This window comes from Narcine bancroftii, chromosome 3 (assembly GCF_036971445.1).
Source record: "Narcine bancroftii isolate sNarBan1 chromosome 3, sNarBan1.hap1, whole genome shotgun sequence".
In the NCBI taxonomy this organism is placed as follows: Eukaryota; Metazoa; Chordata; class Chondrichthyes; order Torpediniformes; family Narcinidae; genus Narcine; species Narcine bancroftii.
In genome coordinates, this window is record NC_091471.1 from 372,516,797 (window position 1) to 372,533,480 (window position 16,684).

Sequence of the window (16,684 nt, forward strand, 5' to 3'; positions counted from 1 at the left end):
CTGCCTTTGATTCCCCGCCTCTTATTCCCCGCCTCTGATTCCGAGCATCTGATTCCCCGACTATGATTCCCTGCCTCTGTTTCCCCGCCTCTGATAACCCGCCTCTGATTCCCCGCCTCAGATTCCCCGCCTCAGATTCCCTGCCTCAGATTCCCCGCCTGAGATTCCCCGCCTCAGATTCCCCGCCTCAGATTCCCCGCCTCAGATTCCCCGCCTCAGATTCCCCACCTCAGATTCCCCACCTCAGATTCCCCGCCTCAGATTCCCCGCCTCAGACTTCCCGCCTCAGATTCCCCGCCTCAGATTCCCCGCCTCAGATTCCCCACCTCAGATTCCCCGCCTCAGATTCCCCGCCTCAGATTCCCCGCCTCAGATTCCCCACCTCAGATTCCCCTCCTCTGATTGCCTGCCTCTGATTCCCTGCCTCTGAATCCCTGCCTCTGATTCCCTGCCTCTGATTCCCTGCCTCTGGTTCCCTGCCTCTGATTCCCTGCCTCTGATTCCGCGCTTCTGATTCCACGCCTCTCTTTCCGTATCTCTGATTCCCCGCCTCTGATTCCCTGCCTCTGATACCCTGCCTCTCTTTGCCTGCCTCTATTTCGGTGCCTCTTTCTCTGCATCTAGTTTCCCACATCTCATTTGCCCCCTCTGATAACCCGCCTCTGATTCCATGCCTCTGATTCCCCGCCTCTGATTCCCCGCCTCAGATTCCCCGCCTCTGATTCCCCGCCTCTGATTCCCTGCCTCAGATTCCCTGCCTCAGATTCCCTGCCTCAGATTCCCTGCATCTGATTCCCCCCTCTGATTCCCCACCTCTGATTCCCCGCCTCTGATTCCCTGCCTCTGTTTCCCCGCCTCTGATTCCCCGCCTCTGATTCCCCGCCTCAGATTCCCCGGCTCTGATTCCCTGACTCCGATTCCCTGCCTCAGATTCCCTGCCTCAGATTCCCTGCCTCTGATTCCCCACCTCTGATTCCCCGCCTCTTATTCCCCGCCTCTGATTCCCTGCCTCTGATTCCCCGCCTCTGATTCCTGCCTCAGAATCCCTGCCTCAGATTCCCTGCCTCAGATTCCCTGCCTCTTATTCCCTGCCTTTGATTCCCCGCCTCTTATTCCCCGCCTCTGATTCCCAGCATCTGATTCCCCGCCTATGATTCCCTGCCTCTGATTCCCCGCCTCTGATTCCTGCCTCAGAATCCCTGCCTCAGATTCCCTGCCTCAGATTCCCTGCCTCTTATTCCCTGCCTTTGATTCCCCGCCTCTTATTCCCCGCCTCTGATTCCCAGCATCTGATTCCCCGCCTATGATTCCCTGCCTCTGTTTCCCCGCCTCTGATAACCCGCCTCTGATTCCCCGCCTCAGATTCCCCGCCTCAGATTCCCTGCCTCAGATTCCCCGCCTGAGATTCCCCGCCTCAGATTCCCCGCCTCAGATTCCCCGCCTCAGATTCCCCGCCTCAGATTCCCCTCCTCAGATTCCCCACCTCAGATTCCCCGCCTCAGATTCCCCGCCTCAGATTTCCCGCCTCAGATTCCCCGCCTCAGATTCCCCGCCTCAGATTCCCCACCTCAGATTCCCCACCTCAGATTCCCCGCCTCAGATTCCCCGCCTCAGATTCCCCACCTCAGATTCCCCGCCTCTGATTGCCTGCCTCTGATTCCCTGCCTCTGAATCCCTGCCTCTGATTCCCTGCCTCTGATTCCCTGCCTCTGGTTCCCTGCCTCTGATTCCCTGCCTCTGATTCCGCGCTTCTGATTCCACGCCTCTCTTTCCGTATCTCTGATTCCCCGCCTCTGATTCCCTGCCTCTGATACCCTGCCTCTCTTTGCCTGCCTCTATTTCGGTGCCTCTTTCTCTGCATCTAGTTTCCCACATCTCATTTGCCCCCTCTGATAACCCGCCTCTGATTCCATGCCTCTGATTCCCCGCCTCTGATTCCCCGCCTCAGATTCCCCGCCTCTGATTCCCCGCCTCTGATTCCCTGCCTCAGATTCCCTGCCTCAGATTCCCTGCCTCAGATTCCCTGCATCTGATTCCCCCCTCTGATTCCCCACCTCTGATTCCCCGCCTCTGATTCCCTGCCTCTGTTTATCCGCCTCTGATTCCCCGCCTCTGATTCCCCGCCTCAGATTCCCCGGCTCTGATTCCCTGCCTGAGATTCCCTGCCTCAGATTCCCTGCCTATGATTCCCTGCCTCTGAGTCCCCGCGTCAGATTCCCCGGCTCTGATTCCCTGCCTGAGATTCCCTGCCTCAGATTCCCCGCCTCAGATTCCATGCCTCAGAATCCCCGCCTCAGATTCCCCACCTCAGATTCCCCGCCTCAGATTCCCCGCCTCAGATTCCCCGCCTCAGATACCCCGCCTCAGATTCCCCACCTCAGATTCCCCGCCTCAGATTCCCTGCCTCTGATTCCCTGCCTCTGATTCCCTGCCTCTGATTCCCGGCCTCTATATCCCTGCCTCTGATTCCCTGCCTCTGATTCCGCGCCTCTGATTCCCCGCCTCTCTTTCCGTGTCTCTGATTCCCCGCCTCAGATTCCCTGCCTCAGATACCCTGCCTCTCTTTGCCTTCCTCTATTTCCGTGCCTCTTTCTCTGCATCTAGTTTCCCACATCTCATTTGCCCCCTCTGATAACCCGCCTCTGATTCCATGCCTCTGATTCCCCACCTCAGATTCCCCGCCTCTGATTCCCCGCCTCTGATTCCCTGCCTCAGATTCCCTGCCTCAGATTCCTTGCCTCAGATTCCCTGCCTCTGATTCCCCGCCTCTGATTCCCCGCCTCATTTTCCCTGCCTCTGATTCCCCGCCTCTGATTCCCGCCTCTGATTCCCTGCCTCTGTTTCCCCGCCTCTGAATCCCCGCGTCTGATTCCCTGCCTCAGATTCCCCGGCTCTGATTCCCTGCCTGAGATTCCATGCCTCAGATTCCCCACCTCAGATTCCCTGCCTCAGATTCCCCGCCTCAGATTCCCCGCCTCAGATTCCCCGCCTCAGATTCCCCGCCTCAGATTCCCCGCCTCAGATTCCCCGCCTCAGATTCCCCGCCTCAGATTCCCCGCCTCTGATTGCCTGCCTCTGATTCCCTGCCTCTGAATCCCTGCCTCTGATTCCCTGCATCTGATTCCCTGCCTCTGGTTCCCTGCCTCTGATTCCCTGCCTCTGATTCCGCGCCTCTGATTCCACGCCTCTCTTTCCGTATCTCTGATTCCCCGCCTCTGATTCCCTGCCTCTGATACCCTGCCTCTCTTTGCCTGCCTCTATTTCGGTGCCTCTTTCTCTGCATCTAGTTTCCCACATCTCATTTGCCCCCTCCGATAACCCGCCTCTGATTCCATGCCTCTGATTCCCCGCCTCTGATTCCCCGCCTCTGATTCCCCGCCTCTGATTCCCCGCCTCTGATTCCCCGCCTCTGATTCCCTGCCTCAGATTCCCTGCCTCAGATTCCCTGCCTCAGATTCCCTGCATCTGATTCCCCGCCTCTGATTCCCCGCCTCTTATTCCCCGCCTCTGATTCCCCGCCTCTGATTCCCCGCCTCTGATTCCCTGCCTCTGTTTCCCCGCCTCTGATTCCCCGCCTTTGATTCCCCGCCTCAGATTCCCCGGCTCTGATTCCCTGCCTGAGATTCCCTGCCTCAGATTCCCTGCCTATGATTCCCTGCCTCTGAGTCCCCGCGTCAGATTCCCCGGCTCTGATTCCCTGCCTGAGATTCCCTGCCTCAGATTCCCCGCCTCAGATTCCCTGCCTCAGATTCCCCGCCTCAGATTCCCCGCCTCAGATTCCCCGCCTCAGATTCCCCACCTCAGATTCCCCGCCTCAGATTCCCCGCCTCAGATTCCCCACCTCAGATTCCCCGCCTCAGATTCCCTGCCTCTGATTCCCTGCCTCTGATTCCCTGCCTCTGTTTCCCCGCCTCTGATTCCCCGCCTCTGATTCCCCGCCTCAGATTCCCCGCCTCAGATTCCCTGCCTGAGATTCCACGCCTGAGATACCCCGCCTCAGATTCCCCACCTCAGATTCCCCGCCTCAGATTCCCCGCCTCAGATTCCCCGCCTCAGATTCCCCGCCTCAGATTCCCCGCCTCAGATTTCCCGCCTCAGATTCCCGTCCTCAGACTCCCCGCTTTCAGATTCCCCGCCTCAGATTCCCCGCCTCAGATTCCCCGCCTCAGATTCCCCGCCTCTGATTCCCCGACTCAGATTCCCCGGCTCTGATTCCCCGCCTAAGATTCCCTGCCTCAGATTCCCCGCCTCAGATTCCCCGCCTCAGATTCCCCGCCTCAGATTTCCCGCCTCAGATTCCCCGCCTCAGATTCCCCGCCTCAGATTCCCCGCCTCAGATTCCCCGCCTCAGATTCCCCGCCTCAGATTCCCCGCCTCAGATTCCACTCCTCAGATTCACCGCTGCAGATTCCCCGCCTCAGATTCCCCGCCTCAGATTCCGCGCCTCAGATTCCCCGCCTCAGATTCCCCACCTCTGATTCCCTGCCTCTGATTCCCTGCCTCTGATTCCCTGCCTCTGATTCCCTGCCTCTGATTCCCTGCCTCTGATTCCCTGCCTCTGATTCCCTGCCTCTGATTCCGCGCCTCTGATTCCACGCCTCTCTTTCCGTATCTCTGATTCCCCGCCTCTAATTCCCTGCCTATGATACCCTGCCTCTCTTTGCCTGCCTCTATTTCGGTGCCTCTTTCTCTGCATCTAGTTTCCCACATCTCATTTGCCCCCTCTGATAACCCGCCTCTGATTCCATGCCTCTGATTCCCCGCCTCTGATTCCCCGCCTCTTATTCCCTGCCTCTGATTCCCCGCCTCTGATTCCCTGACTCCGATTCCCTGCCTCAGATTCCCTGCCTCAGATTCCCTGCCTCTGATTCCCCACCTCTGATTCCCCGCCTCTTATTCCCCGCCTCTGATTCCCCGCCTCTGATTCCCCGCCTCTGATTCCCCGCATCTGATTCCCTGCCTCAGATTCCCCGGCTCTGATTCCCTGCATTAGATTCCCTGCCTCAGATTCCCTGCCTCTGATTCCCCGCATCTGATTCCCTGCCTCTGATTCCCCGCCTCTGATTCCTGCCTCAGAATCCCTGCCTCAGATTCCCTGCCTCAGATTCCCTGCCTCTTATTCCCTGCCTTTGATTCCCCGCCTCTTATTCCCCGCCTCTGATTCCCAGCATCTGATTCCCCGCCTATGATTCCCTGCCTCTGTTTCCCCGCCTCTGATAACCCGCCTCTGATTCCCCGCCTCAGATTCCCCGCCTCAGATTCCCTGCCTCAGATTCCCCGCCTGAGATTTCCCGCCTCAGATTCCCCGCCTCAGATTCCCCGCCTCTGATTCCCCGCCTCAGATTCCCCACCTCAGATTCCCCACCTCAGATTCCCCGCCTCAGATTCCCCGCCTCAGATTTCCCGCCTCAGATTCCCCGCCTCAGATTCCCCGCCTCAGATTCCCCACCTCAGATTCCCCGCCTCAGATTCCCCACCTCAGATTCCCCGCCTCAGATTCCCCGCCTCAGATTCCCCGCCTCTGATTGCCTGCCTCTGATTCCCTGCCTCTGAATCCCTGCCTCTGATTCCCTGCCTCTGATTCCCTGCCTCTGGTTCCCTGCCTCTGATTCCCTGCTCTGATTCCGCGCTTCTGATTCCACGCCTCTCTTTCCGTATCTCTGATTCCCCGCCTCTGATTCCCTGCCTCTGATACCCTGCCTCTCTTTGCCTGCCTCTATTTCGGTGCCTCTTTCTCTGCATCTAGTTTCCCACATCTCATTTGCCCCCTCTGATAACCTGCCTCTGATTCCATGCCTCTGATTCCCCGCCTCTGATTCCCCGCCTCAGATTCCCCGCCTCTGATTCCCCGCCTCTGATTCCCTGCCTCAGATTCCCTGCCTCAGATTCCCTGCCTCAGATTCCCTGCATCTGATTCCCCCCTCTGATTCCCCACCTCTGATTCCCCACCTCTGATTCCCCGCCTCTGATTCCCTGCCTCTGTTTCCCCGCCTCTGATTCCCCGCCTCTGATTCCCCGCCTCAGATTCCCCGGCTCTGATTCCCTGCCTGAGATTCCCTGCCTCAGATTCCCTGCCTATGATTCCCTGCCTCTGAGTCCCCGCGTCAGATTCCCCGGCTCTGATTCCCTGCCTGAGATACCCTGCCTCAGATTCCCCGCCTCAGATTCCATGCCTCAGAATCCCCGCCTCAGATTACCCACCTCAGATTCCCCGCCTCAGATTCCCCGCCTCAGATTCCCCGCCTCAGATACCCCGCCTCAGATTCCCCACCTCAGATTCCCCGCCTCAGATTCCCTGCCTCTGATTCCCTGCCTCTGATTCCCTGCCTCTGATTCCTGGCCTCTATATCCCTGCCTCTGATTCCCTGCCTCTGATTCCGCGCCTCTGATTCCCCGCCTCTCTTTCCGTGTCTCTGATTCCCCGCCTCAGATTCCCTGCCTCAGATACCCTGCCTCTCTTTGCACCTCTATTTCCGTGCCTCTTTCTCTGCATCTAGTTTCCCACATCTCATTTGCCCCCTCTGATAACCCGCCTCTGATTCCATGCCTCTGATTCCCCACCTCAGATTCCCCGCCTCTGATTCCCCGCCTCTGATTCCCTGCCTCAGATTCCCTGCCTCAGATTCCTTGCCTCAGATTCCCTGCCTCTGATTCCCCGCCTCTGATTCCACGCCTCTCTTTCCGTATCTCTGATTCCCCGCCTCTGATTCCCTGCCTCTGATTCCCCGCCTCTTATTCCCCGCCTCTGATTCCCAGCCTCTGATTCCCCGACTCTGATTCCCTGCCTCTGTTTCCCCGCCTCTGATTCCCCGCCTCTGATTCCCCGCCTCAGATTCCCCGCCTCAGATTCCCTGCCTGAGATTCCACGCCTGAGATACCCCGCCTCAGATTCCCCACCTCAGATTCCCCGCCTCAGATTCCCCGCCTCAGATTCCCCGCCTCAGATTCCCCGCCTCAGATTCCCCGCCTCAGATTTCCCGCCTCAGATTCCCGGCCTCAGACTCCCCGCTTTCAGATTCCCCGCCTCAGATTCCTCGCCTCAGATTCCCCGCCTCAGATTCCCCGCCTCTGATTCCCCGCCTCAGATTCCCCGGCTCTGATTCCCCGCCTAAGATTCCCTGCCTCAGATTCCCCGCCTCAGATTCCCCGCCTCAGATTCCCCGCCTCAGATTTCCCGCCTCAGATTCCCCGCCTCAGATTCCCCGCCTCAGATTCCCCGCCTCAGATTCCCCGCCTCAGATTCCCCGCCTCAGATTCCCCGCCTCAGATTCCACTCCTCAGATTCCCCGCTGCAGAATCCCCGCCTCAGATTCCCCGCCTCAGATTCCGCGCCTCAGATTCCCCGCCTCAGATTCCCCACCTCTGATTCCCTGCCTCTGATTCCCTGCCTCTGATTCCCTGCCTCTGATTCCCTGCCTCTGATTCCCTGCCTCTGATTCACTGCCTCTGATTCCCTGCCTCTGATACCGCGCCTCTGATTCCACGCCTCTCTTTCCGTATCTCTGATTCCCCGCCTCTAATTCCCTGCCTATGATACCCTGCCTCTCTTTGCCTGCCTCTATTTAGGTGCCTCTTTCTCTGCATCTAGTTTCCCACATCTCATTTGCCCCCTCTGATAACCCGCCTCTGATTCCATGCCTCTGATTCCCCGCCTCTGATTCCCCGCCTCTTATTCCCTGCCTCTGATTCCCCGCCTCTGATTCCCTGACTCCGATTCCCTGCCTCAGATTCCCTGCCTCAGATTCCCTGCCTCTGATTCCCCACCTCTGATTCCCCGCCTCTTATTCCCCGCCTCTGATTCCCCGCCTCTGATTCCCCGCCTCTGATTCCCCGCATCTGATTCCCTGCCTCAGATTCCCCGGCTCTGATTCCCTGCATTAGATTCCCTGCCTCAGATTCCCTGCCTCTGATTCCCCGCATCTGATTCCCTGCCTCTGATTCCCCGCCTCTGATTCCTGCCTCAGAATCCCTGCCTCAGATTCCCTGCCTCAGATTCCCTGCCTCTTATTCCCTGCCTTTGATTCCCCGCCTCTTATTCCCCGCCTCTGATTCCCAGCATCTGATTCCCCGCCTATGATTCCCTGCCTCTGTTTCCCCGCCTCTGATAACCCGCCTCTGATTCCCCGCCTCAGATTCCCCGCCTCAGATTCCCTGCCTCAGATTGCCCGCCTGAGATTCCCCGCCTCAGATTCCCCGCCTCAGATTCCCCGCCTCAGATTCCCCGCCTCAGATTCCCCACCTCAGATTCCCCACCTCAGATTCCCCGCCTCAGATTCCCCGCCTCAGATTTCCCGCCTCAGATTCCCCGCCTCAGATTCCCCGCCTCAGATTCCCCACCTCAGATTCCCCGCCTCAGATTCCCCGCCTCAGATTCCCCGCCTCAGATTCCCCACCTCAGATTCCCCGCCTCTGATTGCCTGCCTCTGATTCCCTGCCTCTGAATCCCTGCCTCTGATTCCCTGCCTCTGATTCCCTGCCTCTCGTTCCCTGCCTCTGATTCCCTGCCTCTGATTCCGCGCTTCTGATTCCACGCCTCTCTTTCCGTATCTCTGATTCCCCGCCTCTGATTCCCTGCCTCTGATACCCTGCCTCTCTTTGCCTGCCTCTATTTCGGTGCCTCTTTCTCTGCATCTAGTTTCCCACATCTCATTTGCCCCCTCTGATAACCCGCCTCTGATTCCATGCCTCTGATTCCCCGCCTCTGATTCCCCGCCTCAGATTCCCCGCCTCTGATTCCCCGCCTCTGATTCCCTGCCTCAGATTCCCTGCCTCAGATTCCCTGCCTCAGATTCCCTGCATCTGATTCCCCCCTCTGATTCCCCACCTCTGATTCCCCGCCTCTGATTCCCTGCCTCTGTTTCCCCGCCTCTGATTCCCCGCCTCTGATTCCCCGCCTCAGATTCCCCGGCTCTGATTCCCTGCCTGAGATTCCCTGCCTCAGATTCCCTGCCTATGATTCCCTGCCTCTGAGTCCCCGCGTCAGATTCCCCGGCTCTGATTCCCTGCCTGAGATTCCCTGCCTCAGATTCCCCGCCTCAGTTTCCATGCCTCAGAATCCCCGCCTCAGATTCCCCACCTCAGATTCCCCGCCTCAGATTCCCCGCCTCAGATTCCCCGCCTCAGATACCCCGCCTCAGATTCCCCACCTCAGATTCCCTGCCTCTGATTCCCTGCCTCTGATTCCCTGCCTCTGATTCCCGGCCTCTATATCCCTGCCTCTGATTCCCTGCCTCTGATTCCGCGCCTCTGATTCCCCGCCTCTCATTCCGTGTCTCTGATTCCCCGCCTCAGATTCCCTGCCTCAGATACCCTGCCTCTCTTTGCCTTCCTCTATTTCCGTGCCTCTTTCTCTGCATCTAGTTTCCCACATCTCATTTGCCCCCTCTGATAACCCGCCTCTGATTCCATGCCTCTGATTCCCCACCTCAGATTCCCCGCCTCTGATTCCCCGCCTCTGATTCCCTGCCTCAGATTCCCTGCCTCAGATTCCTTTCCTCAGATTCCCTGCCTCTGATTCCCCGCCTCTGATTCCCCGCCTCATTTTCCCTGCCTCTGATTCCCCGCCTCTGATTCCCGCCTCTGATTCCCTGCCTCTGTTTCCCCGCCTCTGAATCCCCGCGTCTGATTCCCTGCCTCAGATTCCCCGGCTCTGATTCCCTGCCTGAGATTCCATGCCTCAGATTCCCCACCTCAGATTCCCTGCCTGAGATTCCCCGCCTCAGATTCCCCACCTCATATTCCCCGCCTCAGATTCCCCGCCTCAGATTCCCCGCCTCAGATTCCCCGCCTCAGATTCCCCGCCTCAGATTTACCGCCTCAGATTCCCGGCCTCAGATTCCCCGCCTCAGATTCCCCGCCTCAGATTCCCCGCCTCAGATTCCCCGCCTCATATTCCCCGCCTCAGATTCCCCGTCTCTGATTGCCTGCCTCTGATTCCCTGCCTCTGATTCCCTGCCTCTGATTCCCTGCCTCTGATTCCCTGCCTCTGATTCCCTGCCTCTGATTCCCTGCCTCTGATTCCCTGCCTCTGATTCCGCGCCTCTGATTCCACGCCTCTCTTTCCGTATCTCTGATTCCCCGCCTCTGATTCCCTGCCTCTGATTCCCCGCCTCTTATTCCCCGCCTCTGATTCCCAGCCTCTGATTCCCCGACTCTGATTCCCTGCCTCTGTTTCCCCGCCTCTGATTCCCCGCCTCTGATTCCCCGCCTCAGATTCCCCGCCTCAGATTCCCTGCCTGAGATTCCACGCCTGAGATACCCCGCCTCAGATTCCCCACCTCAGATTCCCCGCCTCAGATTCCCCGCCTCAGATTCCCCGCCTCAGATTCCCCGCCTCAGATTCCCCGCCTCAGATTTCCCGCCTCAGATTCCCGGCCTCAGACTCCCCGCTTTCAGATTCCCCGCCTCAGATTCCCCGCCTCAGATTCCCCGCCTCAGATTCCCCGCCTCTGATTCCCCACCTCAGATTCCCCGCCTCAGATTCCCCGCCTCAGATTCCACTCCTCAGATTCCCCGCTGCAGATTCCCCGCCTCAGATTCCCCACCTCAGATTCCGCGCCTCAGATTCCCCGCCTCAGATTCCCCACCTCTGATTCCCTGCCTCTGATTCCCTGCCTCTGATTCCCTGCCTCTGATTCCCTGCCTCTGATTCCCTGCCTCTGATTCCCTGCCTCTGATTCCCTGCCTCTGATTCCCCGCCTCTGATTTTTGCCTCAGATTCCCTGCCTCAGATTCCCTGCCTCAGATTCCCTGCCTCTTATTCCCAGCCTTTGATTCCCCGCCTCTTATTCCCCGCCTCTGATTCCCAGCCTCTGATTCCCCGCCTCAGATTCCCCGCCTCTGATTCCCCGCCTCTGATTCCCTGCCTCAGATTCCCTGCCTCAGATTCCCTGCCTCAGATTCCCTGCATCTGATTCCCCCCTCTGATTCCCCACCTCTGATTCCCCGCCTCTGATTCCCTGCCTCTGTTTCCCCGCCTCTGATTCCCCGCCTCTGATTCCCCGCCTCAGATTCCCCGGCTCTGATTCCCTGACTCCGATTCCCTGCCTCAGATTCCCTGCCTCAGATTCCCTGCCTCTGATTCCCCACCTCTGATTCCCCGCCTCTTATTCCCCGCCTCTGATTCCCTGCCTCTGATTCCCCGCCTCTGATTCCTGCCTCAGAATCCCTGCCTCAGATTCCCTGCCTCAGATTCCCTGCCTCTTATTCCCTGCCTTTGATTCCCCGCCTCTTATTCCCCGCCTCTGATTCCCAGCATCTGATTCCCCGCCTATGATTCCCTGCCTCTGATTCCCCGCCTCTGATTCCTGCCTCAGAATCCCTGCCTCAGATTCCCTGCCTCAGATTCCCTGCCTCTTATTCCCTGCCTTTGATTCCCCGCCTCTTATTCCCCGCCTCTGATTCCCAGCATCTGATTCCCCGCCTATGATTCCCTGCCTCTGTTTCCCCGCCTCTGATAACCCGCCTCTGATTCCCCGCCTCAGATTCCCCGCCTCAGATTCCCTGCCTCAGATTCCCCGCCTGAGATTCCCCGCCTCAGATTCCCCGCCTCAGATTCCCCGCCTCAGATTCCCCGCCTCAGATTCCCCTCCTCAGATTCCCCACCTCAGATTCCCCGCCTCAGATTCCCCGCCTCAGATTTCCCGCCTCAGATTCCCCGCCTCAGATTCCCCGCCTCAGATTCCCCACCTCAGATTCCCCGCCTCAGATTCCCCGCCTCAGATTCCCCGCCTCAGATTCCCCACCTCAGATTCCCCGCCTCTGATTGCCTGCCTCTGATTCCCTGCCTCTGAATCCCTGCCTCTGATTCCCTGCCTCTGATTCCCTGCCTCTGGTTCCCTGCCTCTGATTCCCTGCCTCTGATTCCGCGCTTCTGATTCCACGCCTCTCTTTCCGTATCTCTGATTCCCCGCCTCTGATTCCCTGCATCTGATACCCTGCCTCTCTTTGCCTGCCTCTATTTCGGTGCCTCTTTCTCTGCATCTAGTTTCCCACATCTCATTTGCCCCCTCTGATAACCCGCCTCTGATTCCATGCCTCTGATTCCCCGCCTCTGATTCCCCGCCTCAGATTCCCCGCCTCTGATTCCCCGCCTCTGATTCCCTGCCTCAGATTCCCTGCCTCAGATTCCCTGCCTCAGATTCCCTGCATCTGATTCCCCCCTCTGATTCCCCACCTCTGATTCCCCGCCTCTGATTCCCTGCCTCTGTTTATCCGCCTCTGATTCCCCGCCTCTGATTCCCCGCCTCAGATTCCCCGGCTCTGATTCCCTGCCTGAGATTCCCTGCCTCAGATTCCCTGCCTATGATTCCCTGCCTCTGAGTCCCCGCGTCAGATTCCCCGGCTCTGATTCCCTGCCTGAGATTCCCTGCCTCAGATTCCCCGCCTCAGATTCCATGCCTCAGAATCCCCGCCTCAGATTCCCCACCTCAGATTCCCCGCCTCAGATTCCCCGCCTCAGATTCCCCGCCTCAGATACCCCGCCTCAGATTCCCCACCTCAGATTCCCCGCCTCAGATTCCCTGCCTCTGATTCCCTGCCTCTGATTCCCTGCCTCTGATTCCCGGCCTCTATATCCCTGCCTCTGATTCCCTGCCTCTGATTCCGCGCCTCTGATTCCCCGCCTCTCTTTCCGTGTCTCTGATTCCCCGCCTCAGATTCCCTGCCTCAGATACCCTGCCTCTCTTTGCCTTCCTCTATTTCCGTGCCTCTTTCTCTGCATCTAGTTTCCCACATCTCATTTGCCCCCTCTGATAACCCGCCTCTGATTCCATGCCTCTGATTCCCCACCTCAGATTCCCCGCCTCTGATTCCCCGCCTCTGATTCCCTGCCTCAGATTCCCTGCCTCAGATTCCTTGCCTCAGATTCCCTGCCTCTGATTCCCCGCCTCTGATTCCCCGCCTCATTTTCCCTGCCTCTGATTCCCCGCCTCTGATTCCCGCCTCTGATTCCCTGCCTCTGTTTCCCCGCCTCTGAATCCCCGCGTCTGATTCCCTGCCTCAGATTCCCCGGCTCTGATTCCCTGCCTGAGATTCCATGCCTCAGATTCCCCACCTCAGATTCCCTGCCTCAGATTCCCCGCCTCAGATTCCCCGCCTCAGATTCCCCGCCTCAGATTCCCCGCCTCAGATTCCCCGCCTCAGATTCCCCGACTCAGATTCCCCGCCTCAGATTCCCCGCCTCTGATTGCCTGCCTCTGATTCCCTGCCTCTGAATCCCTGCCTCTGATTCCCTGCATCTGATTCCCTGCCTCTGGTTCCCTGCCTCTGATTCCCTGCCTCTGATTCCGCGCCTCTGATTCCACGCCTCTCTTTCCGTATCTCTGATTCCCCGCCTCTGATTCCCTGCCTCTGATACCCTGCCTCTCTTTGCCTGCCTCTATTTCGGTGCCTCTTTCTCTGCATCTAGTTTCCCACATCTCATTTGCCCCCTCCGATAACCCGCCTCTGATTCCATGCCTCTGATTCCCCGCCTCTGATTCCCCGCCTCTGATTCCCCGCCTCTGATTCCCCGCCTCTGATTCCCCGCCTCTGATTCCCTGCCTCAGATTCCCTGCCTCAGATTCCCTGCCTCAGATTCCCTGCATCTGATTCCCCGCCTCTGATTCCCCGCCTCTTATTCCCCGCCTCTGATTCCCCGCCTCTGATTCCCCGCCTCTGATTCCCTGCCTCTGTTTCCCCGCCTCTGATTCCCCGCCTTTGATTCCCCGCCTCAGATTCCCCGGCTCTGATTCCCTGCCTGAGATTCCCTGCCTCAGATTCCCTGCCTATGATTCCCTGCCTCTGAGTCCCCGCGTCAGATTCCCCGGCTCTGATTCCCTGCCTGAGATTCCCTGCCTCAGATTCCCCGCCTCAGATTCCCTGCCTCAGATTCCCCGCCTCAGATTCCCCGCCTCAGATTCCCCGCCTCAGATTCCCCACCTCAGATTCCCCGCCTCAGATTCCCCGCCTCAGATTCCCCACCTCAGATTCCCCGCCTCAGATTCCCTGCCTCTGATTCCCTGCCTCTGATTCCCTGCCTCTGTTTCCCCGCCTCTGATTCCCCGCCTCTGATTCCCCGCCTCAGATTCCCCGCCTCAGATTCCCTGCCTGAGATTCCACGCCTGAGATACCCCGCCTCAGATTCCCCACCTCAGATTCCCCGCCTCAGATTCCCTGCCTCAGATTCCCCGCCTCAGATTCCCCGCCTCAGATTCCCCGCCTCAGATTTCCCGCCTCAGATTCCCGTCCTCAGACTCCCCGCTTTCAGATTCCCCGCCTCAGATTCCCCGCCTCAGATTCCCCGCCTCAGATTCCCCGCCTCTGATTCCCCGACTCAGATTCCCCGGCTCTGATTCCCCGCCTAAGATTCCCTGCCTCAGATTCCCCGCCTCAGATTCCCCGCCTCAGATTCCCCGCCTCAGATTTCCCGCCTCAGATTCCCCGCCTCAGATTCCCCGCCTCAGATTCCCCGCCTCAGATTCCCCGCCTCAGATTCCCCGCCTCAGATTCCCCGCCTCAGATTCCACTCCTCAGATTCACCGCTGCAGATTCCCCGCCTCAGATTCCCCGCCTCAGATTCCGCGCCTCAGATTCCCCGCCTCAGATTCCCCACCTCTGATTCCCTGCCTCTGATTCCCTGCCTCTGATTCCCTGCCTCTGATTCCCTGCCTCTGATTCCCTGCCTCTGATTCCCTGCCTCTGATTCCCTGCCTCTGATTCCGCGCCTCTGATTCCACGCCTCTCTTTCCGTATCTCTGATTCCCCGCCTCTAATTCCCTGCCTATGATACCCTGCCTCTCTTTGCCTGCCTCTATTTCGGTGCCTCTTTCTCTGCATCTAGTTTCCCACATCTCATTTGCCCCCTCTGATAACCCGCCTCTGATTCCATGCCTCTGATTCCCCGCCTCTGATTCCCCGCCTCTTATTCCCTGCCTCTGATTCCCTGCCTCTGATTCCCTGACTCCGATTCCCTGCCTCAGATTCCCTGCCTCAGATTCCCTGCCTCTGATTCCCCACCTCTGATTCCCCGCCTCTTATTCCCCGCCTCTGATTCCCCGCCTCTGATTCCCCGCCTCTGATTCCCCGCATCTGATTCCCTGCCTCAGATTCCCCGGCTCTGATTCCCTGCATTAGATTCCCTGCCTCAGATTCCCTGCCTCTGATTCCCCGCATCTGATTCCCTGCCTCTGATTCCCCGCCTCTGATTCCTGCCTCAGAATCCCTGCCTCAGATTCCCTGCCTCAGATTCCCTGCCTCTTATTCCCTGCCTTTGATTCCCCGCCTCTTATTCCCCGCCTCTGATTCCCAGCATCTGATTCCCCGCCTATGATTCCCTGCCTCTGTTTCCCCGCCTCTGATAACCCGCCTCTGATTCCCCGCCTCAGATTCCCCGCCTCAGATTCCCTGCCTCAGATTCCCCGCCTGAGATTTCCCGCCTCAGATTCCCCGCCTCAGATTCCCCGCCTCTGATTCCCCGCCTCAGATTCCCCACCTCAGATTCCCCACCTCAGATTCCCCGCCTCAGATTCCCCGCCTCAGATTTCCCGCCTCAGATTCCCCGCCTCAGATTCCCCGCCTCAGATTCCCCACCTCAGATTCCCCGCCTCAGATTCCCCACCTCAGATTCCCCGCCTCAGATTCCCCGCCTCAGATTCCCCGCCTCTGATTGCCTGCCTCTGATTCCCTGCCTCTGAATCCCTGCCTCTGATTCCCTGCCTCTGATTCCCTGCCTCTGGTTCCCTGCCTCTGATTCCCTGCTCTGAATCCGCGCTTCTGATTCCACGCCTCTCTTTCCGTATCTCTGATTCCCCGCCTCTGATTCCCTGCCTCTGATACCCTGCCTCTCTTTGCCTGCCTCTATTTCGGTGCCTCTTTCTCTGCATCTAGTTTCCCACATCTCATTTGCCCCCTCTGATAACCTGCCTCTGATTCCATGCCTCTGATTCCCCGCCTCTGATTCCCCGCCTCAGATTCCCCGCCTCTGATTCCCCGCCTCTGATTCCCTGCCTCAGATTCCCTGCCTCAGATTCCCTGCCTCAGATTCCCTGCATCTGATTCCCCCCTCTGATTCCCCACCTCTGATTCCCCACCTCTGATTCCCCGCCTCTGATTCCCTGCCTCTGTTTCCCCGCCTCTGATTCCCCGCCTCTGATTCCCCGCCTCAGATTCCCCGGCTCTGATTCCCTGCCTGAGATTCCCTGCCTCAGATTCCCTGCCTATGATTCCCTGCCTCTGAGTCCCCGCGTCAGATTCCCCGGCTCTGATTCCCTGCCTGAGATACCCTGCCTCAGATTCCCCGCCTCAGATTCCATGCCTCAGAATCCCCGCCTCAGATTACCCACCTCAGATTCCCCGCCTCAGATTCCCCGCCTCAGATTCCCCGCCTCAGATACCCCGCCTCAGATTCCCCACCTCAGATTCCCCGCCTCAGATTCCCTGCCTCTGATTCCCTGCCTCTGATTCCCTGCCTCTGATTCCTGGCCTCTATATCCCTGCCTCTGATTCCCTGCCTCTGATTCCGCGCCTCTGATTCCCCGCCTCTCTTTCCGTGTCTCTGATTCCCCGCCTCAGATTCCCTGCCTCAGATACCCTGCCTCTCTTTCCACCTCTATTTCCGTGCCTCTTTCTCTGCATCTAGTTTCCCACATCTCATTTGCCCCCTCTGATAACCCGCCTCTGATTCCATGCCTCTGATTCCCCACCT